Consider the following 10126-nt stretch of genomic DNA (forward strand, 5'->3'; position numbering starts at 1 on the left):
CCCTACCCGGGACTTTAGATCGTAAAGAGTCGGAAAGAAAAGAAGAAAGAAAGCAGAACCAAAAAAGTTCTGGCACTGTCAGTCTATATATCACTGGCGGGGAGATGAATCGTAGCTCTTTCTAGCAGTCGAGTGTCCATCATTGACGAGACCTAACAAGGTTGAAATCACGCGATCTGGTGGTCTCAGCACTAGATGTAGCGGGGATTTGCCTGCCTGCTAGCTATATAAACAAGAGTGTATTTTGTACCAAAAGGACAATGTGAGAGTTTCTCTCATAGCAACTACTGCAGTAAAATTTGTTCTAGTAGAACATTCACGTTTAGGTAAGGATAAATATTATCTCTCGGTATTATTATTACCTCTGTTTCTAATATATACTATCATAACTGTCAACTCTGCGCCCTCTAATTCCAATAGTAGTATTACCATCATTACGCCAATAGTATTTTCTACCACTACCGACATCATCATTGTCACCGCTACAGTCACCACCATATAAAGATATAGAACATTCTGATATAAAGATACAGAATTTATAAAGATATTATAATATAAAGATATAAATAGATGTCGAAATACATACAACTGTTTACACACACTCACTTGGAAGTAACGCTAAATAATATGTGGTTCTGTACGAGTTTGAATTTAAAGTGCATGGTCAGGCTTTAAAACCAAATACAACAACGCGTTCGTGTACCAGCGTTAACCTGAGAGCTGATACAAGTTTTGAAATATAACTTGAGACTATACGCTTGAGTATCAAGAAAAATGTGTTATTTTCAATTTTCTTAAACGAATTCCGTTTTTAAATTCTTAACTTTAAACATTTCTTTTAAATTTCCCATGCGCTGTCTCCAAGTAATTTCTAATTTCACCTATAGTGGGCCATAAAGTCAAAAAGACTGAGAAATAGTTGGTCCCTGTGCATTTCTCCTTCGTTGGCTTAAAACTATTTATTGTATTTTATTGATGCTGATCTGTAATTCCAGTGTAAGTCAAATAGATCTACGAGCAAAATCATTCTTATTGCGACCATTGCATCTTTTAAGGCGGAAAAGTATGATCTGAGAGACATTTGGCTGTTATTTTTACAAAACCGATCGTTATTTCTACAACTCTAAATTCGTAGTTTGACTCCATTATTTATAGAAAGTACTGGAATGGAATCTTTTATAACATCTCCTCGGCGGAAAGATTGTCCATCACAGAGAAAATAAGAACAGACATGCTTTGTCTATATTGCCGTTGTGAACTTATTTATTTACTTAAGCATAAGATAAATATACGGATGTTTTTTCCAACAGGGACATTTTCAGCATTTGACACAAACATATACGTTGACATACATACGACATTTCTCTTGTTTGGCTGCCTGCCTGCCTGCCTGCCTGCCTGCTTGCCTGGTTGGTTGGTTGGGTGGCTGGCTGGGCATCTTTAGTCTTTTCCTTCTCTTTTCGTACATCTTTACCAGATGATACAAACCAATCGTCATTGAAATGTAATTCTTTTACTTCAGATGACAGATTCACAAATTTGGATACCTTAAACACATTTATATAAATATTATACACACACTCATATACACTTGTGTGTAAGTACCTTTCTTTGTGAGTGTGAGTCTGTGTGTGCATGTATGTATGTACATCTCTATCTATCTATCTATCTATCTATCTATCTATCTATCTACATACATACATACATACATTTATATGTATATACATATGTGTATGTGTGGAGGCGCAATGGCCCAGTGGTTAGGGCAGCGGACTCTCGGTCATAGGATCGCGGTTTCGATTCTCAGACCGGGCGTTGTGTGTGTTTATTGAGCGAAAACACCTAAAGTTCCACGAGGCTCCGGTAGGGGATGGTGGCGAACCCTGCTGTACTCTTTCACCACAACTTTCTCTCACTCTTACTTCCTGTTTCTGTTGTATCTGTATACACACACACACACATACACATACGCCACTATCATCCCTATCAACACCCCCTACTACAACCGCCCACTACCACCACCAAGACCAACACTACACTCCCCATCAATATCACTCCTAGCATCACACACGCACCGCCTACACTAACACCAACACAATCACGTCTTTGCTACCCCAAAATACTCGCGCCTACAAATATCGCACCACAGACGTTCATGTGAAAGTGAAGTGAACGGGGGGGGGGACCTTGATTTAGGTCCTTAACACGCTAGAGACAGCAGTCAACACTCCCCGAGAACACACCTAGACAATGGCTATTGCATGAAGACGGAGTGGTTATGGCCGGAATGCCTTTGATGAAAAAATCTGTCGTACCAGAACCGATATCTAAATATCACTATCACCGTCGCCGTCCTCTTCATAATCATCGTCCTCAATCCTCCTCCTCATCATCATCATCAGCAGCAGCAGCAGCATCATCACCACCACCACTATCACCATCAGAACCACTGCCGCCAACACAAACACTGCCATCGCCACTGCTACCACCACCACCGCCGCCACCTCCACCACCACCACCACCGTCATTATGATCATGATGATGATCGTCATTATCATCATCATCATCATCATCGTCATCGTCATTATCACCACCAGCACCGTTACCACCACCGCTACCATCAACACCACCATCGCCACCATCGACACCACCACCGCCACCATCACAGCCTCCACCGCCGCCGCTGCTGCTGCTGCTGCCAGTAGCATCACCAGAACGAGCAAACTACCCTCACCAGCACCATTACCACCACCACCACCACTAGCACCTCTACCACCATCTCAATCATCACCACTACCATTTTTACATGTACAGACATATTTATCATCTTCCTTTTCCTCTCTCATACCAGTAAACGCATCAAAATATTGAATGACATCCTTTGCTAAGAACATTATCCATTATTTGCAGACATTCTCCATTCTTTGCACCACCACCACCACCACCACCACCACTACTACTATTACTACTACTACTACTACTACTTGTCACCATCCTTGTCACCATCACCGTCTTTGACACAAAAATACCGCGCTTTGCCATCATTACCAGCCTTGCTGCCACGACCATCACCACTGCGATGACGGCAAACAACGACCACCAGGGCCATCATCACCATCATCATCATCACCTCCACTATCTGCTGTTACACACACGCACACGCACACAACCACTCTCACCATCACGACCAGCACGTCCGTCCCCACCTTTGCCACTCCGCTCATCTTCGCTGTCCTTTTTGTCATCGTAAACCATCCTAGCTACCAACAACAACAGCAACAATAACAACAACACTGCGATCTTTGGCACTACAGCCACCATCACAGCAACCCCTGTCATCACAAACATCCTTGTGTTCCCCCCACCATACCCATTATCCTTGTCATCGCGACTGTCCTATCCAACACCGCCACCACCATCATCGTCCTTCTCATCACGCCTCCATGACCATCATTCTGGTAACCACTACCATCCTTGTCAATACCATCCCTACCTGCATCAAGACCACCATTCTTGCAACCGCAGCCGCCGCCACAACCACCACCACCACCACCGTAGGGAACACAATCGCCAGCCTCCATCTTCGTCATCGTGTTTCTCACCACAAACATCGCCATTCTTACAATTTACCGCTACCACTACCATCATCATCATCATCATCATCATCTAACGCCTACGACCCCACACTAACCACTGTACCGGGCCCTCTTCCTTAAAACAGCGTCACTGATCTGGAATTTCACCCCGGCTTGTTTCCCACGCAGCCATTACCGACTTCGGTCAACTGCATTTCTGACAACTTGTGTGGTAAAGGAATCGCCTGTAATTTCAGAAAAATGTCGCAAGAAACTTCGTTCAAAGAATGTCGAGGTTTCGGTTTTCTTGCCAGTATCGGGTCCTTCACAAAGGCAGTGAGCTGGCAGAATCGCTAGCACGCCGAGCAAAATGCTTAGCGGCATTTCGTCCGTCTTTACGTTCTGAGTTCAAATTCCACCGAGGTTGACTTTGTCTTTCATTCCGTTTAGGCTCAATAAAATAAGTACCAGTTGTCTTAGCCCCTCCCCCGAACCTGCTCGCTTTCTATCAAAAATTTGAAGCCAATGTTATGTCTTTCATCGATATACATCGGTAAAAAATAAGCGCATGCACCCATATGCATTCGCACAAGCATACACGGACACACATACATACACATATTCATATACATATAAGAACCTTCTATGATGTCCCTAACAATACCATCCACCAGGTATTGGCCAACAAGAGGAGAAGCTGTAAGAGGATGCTTGCAAATTTATTTACCATACACCTGTTACCAGTTGGTTGGTTGGTTATCTTATCGGCCTCGGAAGTATGTAAGGCAAACTGGATTTCTGAGTGTTTTGAACTCAGAACAGAGAGATTCAACTTGATGCTACAATGTCCGTTGCTTTACCAATTCTTTAATCATACCTTGTCTTGTGGCACTCCGTCGCTTACGACGTTGAGGGTTCCAGTTGATCCGATCAACAGAACAGCCTGCTCGTGAAATTAACGTGCAAGTGGCTGAGTACTCCACAGACACGTGTACCCTTAACCTAGTTCTCGGGAACATTCAGCGTGACGCAGTGTGACAAGGCTGGCCCTTTGAATTACAGGCACAACAGAAACAGGAAGTAAGAGTGAGAGAAAGTTGTGGTGGAAGAGTACAGCAGGGTTCGCCACCATCCCCTGCCGGAGCCTCGTGGAGCTTTAGGTGTTTTCGCTCAATAAACACTCACAACGCCCGGTCTGGGAATCGAAACCGCGATCCTATGACCGCGAGTCCGCTGCCCTAACCACTGGGCCATTGCGCCTCCACTTTTAATCACACCACAACCATATTAAATGCCACCACTACCTTCAGCAGCATTCATTGCTCCTCTACCCGCTTCGCTAACGATATTACGACACCATTCAATATTACTCTACTTGCTTCTTCATTGCTATCCCTGCAATATTCAATGGCCCTTCTACCCGCTCCTCTAACGATATTCCAGCAGTATTCCATACCCACCTCTACCCGCTTGTCTAACGATATTCCAGCAGCATCCAATCAATATTCCTCTACCCACTTCTCCTTTGATATTCGAGCAGTATTTACTATCTCTTCAACCTGCCCCACTAATGATATTCTTACAATGTTAACAACCAGGATATCGACACACTCTGAACACGAAACTGCAAACCAGAGAGTACAATTTGTAGAGAGCGACAGGATGGCCTGGGATCTGTCGGATTCCCATGCTGGTTATTTTTTTCCTTTAATTTTTATTTTTTCTGGTCTATACTCGGTTTCCATTCTCTATTGAAAAAAGACCGAACATTTTATAATTCGTTCCTGTAATGCCTCCCTCCTATTCGTCGCCATTGCGACAATGAATAAATCATTGATATTTAGGATGGAGTAGATTAATAAGAATGATAAATTAGTTAAATTAAAATTGAATCAATGTCCTCTACCATTCTCAACCTGCTTTCCTCTCTACATTTGTTTCAAGCTTTCTTTCACAATTTCTTTTCTTTTTTCTGTCATTTTTCTCCGTTTTAATCTTTCTTTTTCACTCTCTTCTCTTTCACTGACTCATTCCCATTCCTCCCGCTATTTAAGAAAGCTTATGTATGTATGTATGTATGTATGTATGTATGTATGTATGTATGTATGTATGTATGTATGTATGTGTATATGTGCGCATGTCCGTGTGAATATGAATGTATATATGTACGTGTGCATGCATTGTATAAGCACACACATAAATGTATATAGTCCTACACAAACACATACACTTACATATATAATCATATATATATATATATATATATATATATATATATATATATATATATATATATATATATATATATACACACACACACATGCATACATACAAACATACATACATACATACAGCCACACTCGCGCCTAATGGAACCATTTCTTAAAGACAACTTTAGCGATGAAAGTGAAATGAACCATTTCCAACTGTGGTTCAAGACCTGATCGTAAACACACTTTAACCAGAGCATTCTACTTTTTCAACTCTAGTGTCACCCAATTATATCAATTTAACACAGAAGACAAATGAATCGTTTTAATTTCCTTTTACATATTTTCAAAAGGAACACTTTTATTGGTGAAAGGCTGTAAAACTGATTTCTTGGGTCTCCAAGGGACTATGAAGATAGGACAATTAATTTAGTACACCGTTATGATGCCTTACTACGAAAAGACGCCAAAATGTCGCATTTTTATTATCCCCTACAGTCTTCGTGGTCAGTATTATAGAAGGTGTGTGTGTGAATATCTGTATGTCTATGTATGCGTGACGGTAACTTGAAAAGCATTTACTGCTAAACCTATTATTGATAGAAATAGAGAGGAAACGAGAGAGCGAAAGAAAGAAATAAGGTAGACGTATACACACCCACACACCCACACACACACACACACACACACACACACACACCGCACACAAACATATATACACACACACATACACACGCGCGCACACACACACTCATGTAACTAGCTGAATGCAGATAAATACAGATAAATATTGTTGTATTTGGGGATGGTCATGTTGCCAGTTTAGCCAATAAAAATATTTTCTGATAAAATCTGTAGTTATCACTTCCAAAACCATTACCATCGGTCGTTCGACTTGCTAAAAATAGCAACCAGATCTTCTCCAAATTATGACTTCCTTGATCGAAAAGAAGGATTCATTGTTTAGCGATGGACTCATCGAAAACGACGAACGAGTGTTCAGCCATTGCTGAACGACCTCCACAAATGATTTGTTTATAGAGATCAAATGTATGTGCCGTGCATTAACTCACTCTCTCCATCAAATCGGCACCGCCTGAACAAGAGCATGGTGTGTCACATGTCAAGTGTCGAAGTGATTGCTGAGCAACCTGAAATGAAGTGTTTTGCTCAAGAATACAATGTACCACTCGGTCTGGGAATTGAAACCACGATCTCGCGATCGTGAGAGCAGCACCCTCACTACTAGGCCATGCGTCCTCACATATTGTATACACTGGGCCATTGCGCTTCCACTATGCGCCTTCACATACATACATACATACATACATTTATGTATGTTTGTATGTATGTAGGTATGTAAGCAATATGTACTAACATATCATGACTCGTCAGCACATTAGCGATTATGTATTGAAATAACATGGAAGACGAAATGTAGCTCTTGTACAATTCGTTTCAGTCGGTGAACTTGTAAGTTTATAAATATTTACATTGAATTTATTTTCAACAGACATTCGTACTTTACATTAAAGATTTCGAAAAATAAACATAGCGTTGAGATTACTTAGACTATCATGTTTAATACGAAAAATAAAATATAATTAGACAAACGATAAAAGCAATACCAAGACAGATTTCGGGTTTACACAGTGCAAAGTAATGGTGTCTTTTGGTTACACAGATATGACCTCACCCCCGCCACCTCACTCTTTAGGGTGTGATAAATTGTAAAAGTATAGTATATCTGTGTTTAAACAAAGTGAAATGGTGCAGATATAACAAGTACATAACGTGATAATGAAAGTGAGAACCCAGTTGGATGCAAATCAAAGTTTTCCTGTTGATGCTTTAGTATTATTACTAGTATATATACTAGTATATATACTTCTACGTGTCACTAACGATAGTATCAGCTTCTCATGAGACGAGATAATGAGGGAAGACCTCTACGTGGACTTGTAGAAATAGCAGCTAAATCCGTTTCAAATCAAACTCATCCTATAATTAAAGACGAGATGGATAATGTGGTACTACGTCTTCCTAAACAAGACAAACTGGTGATAGTTTGTAGAAAGCTTTTGTTATAAGCAAGGAAAACATGGAGTAAAACAACTATAACTTCTCATAAATTTATTCATGTCGGCCAGTTAATTTTCACGCATGCGCAAGTTCATGTCTCAGAAGTGTGTTTTGATTTGACTTCAAATTCATTAAATCATGTTATCTCTTTTTCTGAGCTGTTAAGTTAGGGTAACGTAAACAAACAAGCACCGGTTAATAAGCAGTGGGGAGGGGGAGAGGGAAATACAAACACAAAGAGGGACACGCACACACACACACAGGTGCGCGTGCATATACGACGGGCTTCCAGATAGTTTCCGTCTACCAAATTCACTCATAAGATATTGGTTGGTCCGGTGCAATAGTAGAAGGACCCAAGGTTCCACAGTGTGGAACTGAAATCGAAACCCTGTGATTGCAAACCGAGCCTCTTAACCACTTAATGTTCTGCTGACTGAATAAAGTGGCGAGCTGCTAGGATCGTTGGCACACTGGGCAAATGCTTAGGTGCATTTCGTTCATCCACTCGTTCTGAGTTCAAATTCCGCCGAGGTCGACTTCGCCTTTCATCCTTTCAGGGTCTATAAAATAAGTACCAGTTGAATACAGGGTGGATGTAACCGACTTACCCCTCTTCCGACCTTGCTGACCTTGTGCCAAAATTTGAAACCAATGAAGAAAGAGCTAAGCTAACAAAGTCGTTAGCATACCGGTCAAAAATGCATACCGGCATTTCGTCTGTCTTTACGTTCTAAGTTCAAATTCCGCCAAGGTCGACTTTGCCCTTCATCCTTTCGGAGTGTGATAAAATAAGTACCAGTGGAGCACTGGGGTCGATGTAATCGACTTACACTCTCCACCGAAATTGCTGGCGTTGTGCCAAAATTTTGATCCAATATTACGTCGACTGAATAACAACCTCGCTCAATTTTACCTCGATCTATGTTTTATATGCACGAAATTTATCGTCCGTTAAACTCAGTGCTTACTGTCTTCTAAACCAAATAGATTAGACGGTGATGTGTTGGTTGAAAGTTTCTATGATACCGTATAACTAATGTACTCTTTGTGTTCTAAGCTGTTCTAATCCATACTCTTATTTAGCTTGTTCGTGCATCCTCTATTACCTGATAAGTAAAACAAGAATTTTGTGATTCTTCGATGACACAGCTTTCCTTATCTTGCCTTAATTGCTCTGCTGGGTATAACAGAAGCTCCGCTCTGTTCCCAACTGCTCCATAGTTAAATTGAAGTGCAAGTATGGATTTTAGATGTATGACTAATAAATACATCATCATTCGACCATACCCCGATTTCTTAGAGTAAAGATAGATGGAGAAATGGAGGAAAAGTGACACCATAGAATAAAAGAAAAGAGAGTGAAAAAGGTATTAAAGTGGCAGAGAGGTTTTGCAGTTGAGCAAGAACTTACTGTTGATATCTAAAAGTAGTTAACATTATAGGAAGAAGCCGTAACCGCAGACGCACGCTACGATAAATATAGATGGTTTAAAAATAACTGCTTAATTTTCTTCTAATCAATGTTACGATTCATAACAGAATAACGACGTCCATGCTGGCTGACGTCATCAACCACAGCGGAATAAACTTCATTCATTCAAAATCTACACAAGCAGACTGATAGTAATCTCTCAAGATTGGGAACGCCACTTAATTATTTTTATTCTATTTATGCTTTCACACTAACATTTATTATATTTGCCTTATAAAATAGCACTTCGGTATTAACTGAATTGCGGACTATTTAATCTACAGCGTTACAGCAATCTAAAAATACACTCATTATTTTATCTATACATAGGACAGTGGTCTTAGTCTTCTCATGCATTTTATTCATATTTGGGGTGCATCAAAGCAGCGATTCCAAAATTGCAACCCACTTTAGAAAATTAATAATATTTCAAAACAGAAAAAATTAAAAGATTAAACATTTATCTTTAACTTGTTTTAGTTATTTGACTGCGGCCATTCTGGGGCACCACCTTGAAGAATTTTTAGTAGAATGTATTGACCCATACCAACACCGATAGTCAAGCGGTGGTGAAGAGACACAAACAAAGACACACACACACACACTTCATCTAGTTTCCCGTCTACCAATCCACTCACAAGATTTTGATCAGCTCGAGGTTATAGTAGAAGACACTTGCCCAAGGTGCCATGCAGTGGAACTGAACCCAGAACCATGTAGTTGGGAAGCAGGCTTCTTACCACACAGCCAAGCCTCCGCCTATTTAAATAACATTTTTTTTCATG

Source organism: Octopus bimaculoides, chromosome 12 (assembly GCF_046866305.1).
Source record: "Octopus bimaculoides isolate indiv1 chromosome 12, ASM4686630v1, whole genome shotgun sequence".
In the NCBI taxonomy this organism is placed as follows: domain Eukaryota; kingdom Metazoa; phylum Mollusca; class Cephalopoda; order Octopoda; family Octopodidae; genus Octopus; species Octopus bimaculoides.